This window comes from Macaca nemestrina, chromosome 16 (assembly GCF_043159975.1).
Source record: "Macaca nemestrina isolate mMacNem1 chromosome 16, mMacNem.hap1, whole genome shotgun sequence".
NCBI classification, from domain to species: domain Eukaryota; kingdom Metazoa; phylum Chordata; class Mammalia; order Primates; family Cercopithecidae; genus Macaca; species Macaca nemestrina.
Window position 1 is genome coordinate 71,596,584 of NC_092140.1, and position 8,355 is coordinate 71,604,938.

Sequence of the window (8,355 nt, forward strand, 5' to 3'; positions counted from 1 at the left end):
AGCACCAAACTGTTGGGATTTCTAGCTAAAATTCCATCACTGAACATCTAAATGGGTTGTAGTCATGTCTCTGAGTTAAAGATTCAAAAAAGAAAGCTTACATTACTTTTGCTGTATGGGTCCAATTCCATCACCATAAGTAACCTTATCTTGCAATGTCAATTAAATTTCTTTATTTTTAATTTCCCACCCTTTACCTTTAGGAATTCTAACTTATCTAAACTAGGATAAATGGTCTGAGTAAAGCCATATGATTTTAAGTGTGGAAAGTAACCTGGCAGGTCTCATCTAGCTGAAATCCTGTAATGTCCTCAGTAAATGACTGAATATGTTTAACCAATATCAAGATTTGTTGGAAACTTAGGATGAAAGTTGGTAATAAAATAAGATGTGGATTTTTAATAATTTTGCATCACTGAATTTACACACTTAGTAGTAGCAGGACAAAATATGCAATTATAATTCTAATGAAACAAACCTATTCAGAAAGAACTAATCTATGTAGAAAATCTAATATCCATGAGATGAATAGCCACCCTGAATATGGTAGGTTTCACGCTCTAAGGTCATGTGGTTATCTCAACCTCAGGGGACTATTCACTCGATATCTCAAGTAACTTCAGAATGAGGGATAAGTTCAAGAATTGCCATCTTCTTTGAATTAAATTGGTATGCTTTAGCATACATTGTGATTGATTGAGCATCAATAGTGTAACCCTTCCTAGAAGGATGGATAGCATTGCACATGCTGCTGAGGGAGTCATCAAGAACTTGGTATTAAACTGAAATGTGCTGCCACTAGATTTGACAGTCGGTGTGAATAATGCAAAAACATCAAACAAAAAATGCAGTCTACTTAGCTACACCATTACTTAAATATCGGCTAATACTTTTTGGTAATTCATTAATAAGAGTCTTAAAATGTAAGTTTAAATAGCATTATCCAGAAGAGAAAGTTTGCACCTAAGTGTTCAGTAAAAATTATCTAGTTTGAAATTTCTCCATTTGCCATATGAAATAAAATAATTCAAACTTAAAGCTGTTGGAAGGTTAAATTATCCTGAGCCTTGAAAGGAGTGTTGTTATGCGGCTTGAGTCATGCGGCATGCAACTGCAACTTCTACCTTTTTTCCCTTTTAAATACCTAAAACCAAGCAGCCTCAGAGATAAGACCTCCTGCCCCAGATCACTGCCCCTCCTCATATAGTAATAATGTAATCTTTCTTGGAATGTAGCAACCTGTAGCCAATCAAATTACTATGACATATGTGCTAGTCTCTTACCAAAAAAAATGTGATTCTGCTAAAAGTTTTCTGTCTCTACCTATAAAGGTGAAACTTTAACTTCACTTACTCATTTGGAGTCTGTGTCTTCCAGGTGCTATCCTCAAGCTCTACACTCCAATGAAGTCTATTTAATCATATTTTCTGAATCTCATGATTGAAATTTGACAGCTGAGAGGAGAAATTCCTACAATAAACTAATTTCATTTAGATTACCTGATTTCCCTTCCACCCACCCACCCCAAATTACACTTGCCAAAGAATCAGTTGATCGTTCACTTGAACCTTCTGATATTCTTATTAAGTGGAATTGTGCCTAAGTCATTGAACATCTTTCTGACTTAAGCATTTCATTTGAGTTTACTCACAGTGATCCACTTGTTAGATAGCTAGTTGCTTAGAGAAGTGATATAGTAACATTTTGGTATTTCAAATGTTGTATCCTAGGATGTGGACTGTGGATTAATGCTGATCAATCCTGGTTAATTCAAGTAGCTTATATGATTCTTGCTGTGTTATGTGTTTTTTCGCTGTTACATTTACCTCTCACTTTCTCACCTATTATTCAATAATTTTTGCATCATTACCTATTAAATGAAACTGCTAATTTTTGTGAGAATCAGAAAATCCTGGGATACTTGTAGTTTGTATGGGTTTCAAAGTATGTCTATACTAATTGCCTCAGTTTACTAGAATTAATTCAATGAGATGCAAAGAATATTTATAATCGATTTTTACTGTAAATTATCCAAAGTCACATCAGTAGTTAGTAATAAAGCTGAACAACAACAACAAAAAAACCCCACAAAACATCTTGTCTTTATTTTTTACTACATATGTACAGAAATAACAACAATGTATCTTAGAGTATATTTGAAGACCTAGTATACTTACTGAAAAAAAGTTACAAGTTAAATAATAACTTTTAAAAATATTTTGAAATGTTATCAAGCATGCTTTTAGGTGACAGTAATGTGCTTATACAACATAATTAAGCAAAATTTACTTGGGGTTAAAAATACCACCCACCTCGTGTTCTTGTGCCATTTAGTGCTCCATGATTTGTGGAGTTACCCGAGTTGCTCTAAATTTTATCTGTTTGCTTGTCTGTGTGTGGATTAAAGAACTAATTCATGGCAGTCTTATGTTGTACTGGTACCCGTCGATTCCAAGTGACAAGGTAGAATACTTCACTCTTATCATTACTACTGTTGCTGGCTGTAGATGCTGGCTTTCTACAAAACAGAAGTGCTTTCCTTAGCAAGAGAATTCATGCTGCTGGCTTGGTTTTTGCTACCTCATGCCACCTTGGCTAGTATTTCTCTTCTCTTCTCAATTATAAACTGCTCACATGGAGTTAAACTACACAAGAAGCTGTGATGACTCTGCCACTGCCAACCTCATCTCTGCACATGCTCCCCTCCCCCATGCAAAATCCCAAACCTCTTCATTCTTTTCCTTCTACCGTTGGTGCTTCTATTGAGTTTCCTCACAAGAAACATGCATTCTTCCCTTACAGATTTTCCCCACTGGTCATCTGCCTCTAATTAAAGATACTTGAATAAAACCTCATATATTTTTGGTTTACAACATATAATTTAGGTATAATACTCACACCTACACACACACACATACACACACACACATCACAAAAATACTCTACTACCAAACCAACAATAGAATAAGACCAATACAAAGAATGCTGAAAATAAATAATACTTAGTGTCAATGAATGACATAAATAGAGAAGACCATGAGATCAAAAGAAAAAGATAGTCAATATAGTCTGGAATAAATAGTGGAAGGTTATGGAGAAGGTGAGACTTCCTTTTAGCATTGAAAAAAGTCAGTGGTATATGAAAAGGTGGGAAAAATAAAAATGCAGTCTTGGAGAGAATAGTGAATGTAATAGAGCAGTGATTTAGAACGTGGATTATTTTGGCTAGGATATGTTTTTAAATAATTATATTCAGATACACTTTGCATGGTAAATGGACTAGTCTGAATGAATCAGAGTCTGTATGACAGAGAATTGAATGGTAAGTTTGGAAATTTAAAATAGTGACATATTCTGAAGTAATTAAATGCCAATGTGAGGATTTGCTGACTACTCCAGTCAGGTATTGGAGAAACAAGATGAAAAAGGCATGACCTTGAATATTTTAAGCTTAATGGAAAAGAGAAGTGTATTAAAAAATAAAAGTAAACTGCTGTAGGAGAAGAGGGGAATTAGCGTGGGGCATGAGGATAATTTCATAGAATAAGTAGAAATTAACTAGACAGAAGAAAGATGATAGGACATCGTAGGCAGAGAGAGTCTCCTCTATGTGGATAATAAAAATAGCAGCAGGCACATTAAGTAGTAAAGAATTACCAATATTTTAAAATCTTGAAGAAGAGCTATGTAAAAAAGCAGAATGAGAACTGATAGAAGCTAATTTTCTCTTTTACAATTTTTACAAAAAGTTCACTCTCATATAACTGAATCCTTTCTTAGGATTTCTTTATATGCATTTGGCAATCTCCACCCACTTTAATTAGGTAACATTTGTCTTCACTCCTATGTAGGCTCTTATTTGAACACATAACATGAAAAGGAAATTTAAACTGTGCAACTCAAGGTCAAAAAACTAATAGCAAAGCAAGTAGTTTATATCCAGCTTCTAAGTTATCAAACACTCTGGAAGCAAGAAAAGTACAAAGTATAATAATTGCTCAACTATAGGATCCTTCTAATCACTCACTGATGTAAATATTTCAGTTATTTTCTCCCCGTTCCATATTTCCACATTGACTGGAAGGGTAAGGATATGAAAGAGAAATAGGGTTGGAATGGTGTAGTCTGAAGTCTGAACTCCTCGTATTATAGTCTCTATTCCAAGCAGCAGGCTCATAAAGTAAGTCTGATAACAAAGAGTAATTGAAAGAACAATTCCAGTCTTTATTTACTGCAAATCTCCAGACTGTACAGTGCTCCAATCTTTCACTCATTCCCTGTGGCTTAGCTTTTTCTTACATAAAGCAAGGATTGTCTTTGGCTTTTCTCTTTTTACTTTTGCCTTCTTCCATCCTTGATTCAGAAGACAAATGTTTGTTATGATTAGAAGAGAGATGAAAAATTACACTTACTTAAAATTTAATAACTTTTATCTTTTTGTATAAAGAGCAAAGAAACTTTGTATTAGATAGAAACTATTAACATTCTTCTAACCATATAACCTACAATGATTAAGGGTATGAAATATATATACTATCCACCTTTATCCACGGGGGATACACTGCAGACTTCCAATGCGTACCTGAAACCATGAATAGTACTGAACCCTATTTATATTGTTTTTTGATGTGATAACTGAGAGGCTACTGTGTGACAAATGAATGGGTAGTATACACAGTATGGAAATGCTAGAAAAAAGATAATTTATTTCCTAAGTGGGATGGAGCCAGATGGGGTGATGATATGGTTTGGCTTTGTGTCCCCAACCCAAATCACATCTTGAATAGTAATAATCCCTGCATGTCATGAGAGGGACCTAGCTGGAGGTAGTTGAATCGTGGGGACAGTTTCCTCCTGTGCTGTTCTTGTGATAGTGAGTTCTCATAAGATTTTTCATAAATGTCTGGCATTTTCCCTGCTGCCACACATTCTCTCCCCTGCCAGCCTGTGAAGAGGTAGCTTCTGCCATGATCCTCAGTTTCCTGAAGCCTCCCCAGCCATGTGGAACCGTGAGTCAATTAAACCTCTTTCCTTTATAAATTACCCAGTCTCGGACAGTTCTTTATAGTAATATGAAAATGGATTAATACAGGTGACATATTGTCATGCTACTCAGAATGGCATGCAGTTTAAAAATCATGGGTTGTATATTTCTGAAAAATTTCACTTACTATTGTTGAACTATGGTTGACCATGGGTAACTAAAACTGTGGCAAGTAATGCCATGGATAAGTGGGGACTACGGTATTCATATGTGTGTTATCTTGTAAACATAGGCAATTATTTATAGATCTCTGAACCTAAAATATTTTAATTGTATTATGGAAATAAACTAATCTACATCATGAATGATACAAAGGTTTATATGAAAACGTATAAAATCTCTCTATATATAGAGAAATGTATACATATGTGTGTATGTGTAAATGCTTTTGTATGTATAGTAATGATATGAATACTATCTTCTATTTGTAGATAATACATTGTATCTGTTTGGATCTTCCAGGAAGCAGATGCCTACACTAAAATGGAAGTGTAAAATATTTATTGGGGATAGCATCAATGAAAGATAGAGGAAAGGGAGCAGACATTCACATGAAAAATCCAATGACCACTACTCAAGTTTGACACATGTGAAAGGAGAGGCAGAAGTGAGGCAGATTGGGTAAGAAGCACCTTAGACTGCAGAGCAGATCTGAGAATGTCCCAGAGAGCTGAAAGGGCAAAGCCCAGAGATTCTTTCATAGAAGAGTCACCATTTGGAAAATAGTAGCCAGGTCATAGAAGACCATCCTTCTCAGTCTTTGGCTGGCACTGTTCTGAAAGACAAGACTTTTGCTACAGCATTGCAGTGGATCCTGCAGGTGCTTCAGCTGGAGCCTCTCAGCTAACTATACTCCTTGCAGAAGTAGAATGCTCCTCCATGACTGCCCTTACACGAAGAAAGAAGTCAACAATTACGAGTTGCATTCATTATTATTATTCAATAGGCCCTCCCATATTATCATTAATAGAAAATATTCAAAACCTTTCAGTTCTATGGAACATTTTTAAAGCATGGCAGATATCTAATAAAATATTCTTAAATTTTCTTCTTTTGCTCAACATCTAGGGAAAGATTGTCAGAACTGTGTGAACACACATCTGCTTGAGTTTCTTATTCAATTGCATAATAGACTTCAACTATGGATTCTGTGATCAGGTCACAATTCAGTTGAGATCCATTTTAAATTTCCTTTTAATAAAACATTACACATTTTAGTATAATAAAATGGTGTATTCAGAAAAGACCTGTGTCCTACATATGCTAAAATTTTATGTAACACACACACTCACACAGGTTTAATGTGACGCGTCTTGTAAATTTCATTGAATTGTAATTAATCACTAGAGATTAAAATAATAGTGGGCAGCAAGTTACTTGTCAGCTGCTAAGAAAGGGTATAACCAGTTGTCAAGTAACATCGGCCTACAGGGATAGAAAAACCCTTTTGACCTTGGAGAGAAGAAAGGGGGTGAAGAGAATTGCTGATTCATGAAGGAAAACCTCCCTGAAGTGTTGAGTGCTCAGGTTAAACTTCCCTCCTAGGCAGCACTAATTTGGTTGACAGATACCAAGCCATAGTTAATCTAAGCTGACACTGACCTTGCTGGCATTACTTGCAAAATCCCTTCGTACAAATTTTCCTCAAATAATTATTCCAATGTATTTATACACAAAAAAAGTGTCCATCAACACAGCCAAGGATTTTAAATTTTCCTCCATCTAATATTTACCAATCTTTTGTTACTGAGGAGAGGAAAATGCAGCCAGGCTTTGGCAATTTGTGGCTTTTATATTGTAGGAAGTAATTTGTGGTTCAATGCAAAACCATACATTGATTATATGGGAGCTTTGTTATAATACTGTAAGTTGTTGATGACTGATAGAGAACAAAATAATTATTGTATATAGATATGCAAATCAATTATGTCTAGTGGAAGAATAACTTATTCCTCCCTGTCACAGAGGGTGTGGGTTGTCAGGGGAACAGGGGGACAATTTTGCCCACATTTATACATTCATGTCAGTATTTCTAATCCAAAAATATATCTGTTGTTGATATTCTTTTTTTGAAATGGCTATAACCATTTGATTATAGCTATAACCATTTCAAAAAAATGAAATCAATCATTTCATCAATGTAAAATCAGATCAACGAGAGCCTGGTTCTTTCATTGATTCAATAAACAAAATCTTTAACACATGTTTAGTTTATATCTTCATAAGTAAAAATATTATCTTTTTAAGAAATTGAAAAATATGCATAGTTTAATATCAAATATTAATAAATATCCCTTTTTTTGAATAGTTTTCTTGAAAATTACAATTTTAAATTCCAAGGTTGCTTATATTTAATTCACTTTCATTGATTTACCTAATTATTTGTTAACTGAATATCTAATGTATTCCAGACTCTGTGCAGATGCACCAGGGATTCACTGATAATGATATTATGTGACACCATTTCTGCTACTATGCAGGTAAGATTCTTGTGTGTTAAAAATGTATTATAAACACATAAATTACAATACAATAGGGTGTTGTAAAATAGTAATAGATAAAAATTTTAAAAGAGAGAAATATAGAGAAACAGTTAATTCACTTTTGGGTCTTTGGAAAAGTTCTAAAATATGAGGTGATATTTAGAATGGGTTTTAAAAAAGAGTACTTGACTGTGTAGGGTTGCAAACATGAGCCATCCCAAAAGATAACACTTTGGCATAAGGATGATTTTGAACCGAAGGCAACTAGGAAGGAGCAAATACAAGAAAACTTCTGTCTTTTCTCTATTTGCCTAAAAGTAGAAAAAAAAATAATTGCAAAAGTGTCCCACTTCCTCTGTCTTCAAGGAAGGACAAAAGTTAATTACCAGAGACTACTTTAGACCCTTAATAGCTTGCAAACAGCACTAGAAGAACCTACATAACATTTTATTAATTAGCCTTTATCTAACACTAGTTTTCCTGCAATTTTCTGTCCCTAGAGACTCAAGATACCTTTTTTGTCTTGACATTTCTCTAAAAATTTGTTGTTCCTTCTTGAAAATGCCATATAAGTCAGAGTTCTAAGCCACCTCTATCAGTTACATTTCTGGGTACTCCTCTATCAGTTACATTACATGCATGATACACATATTGATAAAACTGCTTGTTTTTCTCTTGTTAGCTTTTGTTACAGCGGGCCTACTCAAGAACTCAGGACAACAGAGAATGTCAGAAAAGTGAGGGGGCATTGCAGACATGGTGCATATGTTTAGAACACTTTATCAAGATCTTTATTAACTGCAACCAAATGTCAAGGAAAAACAGCAG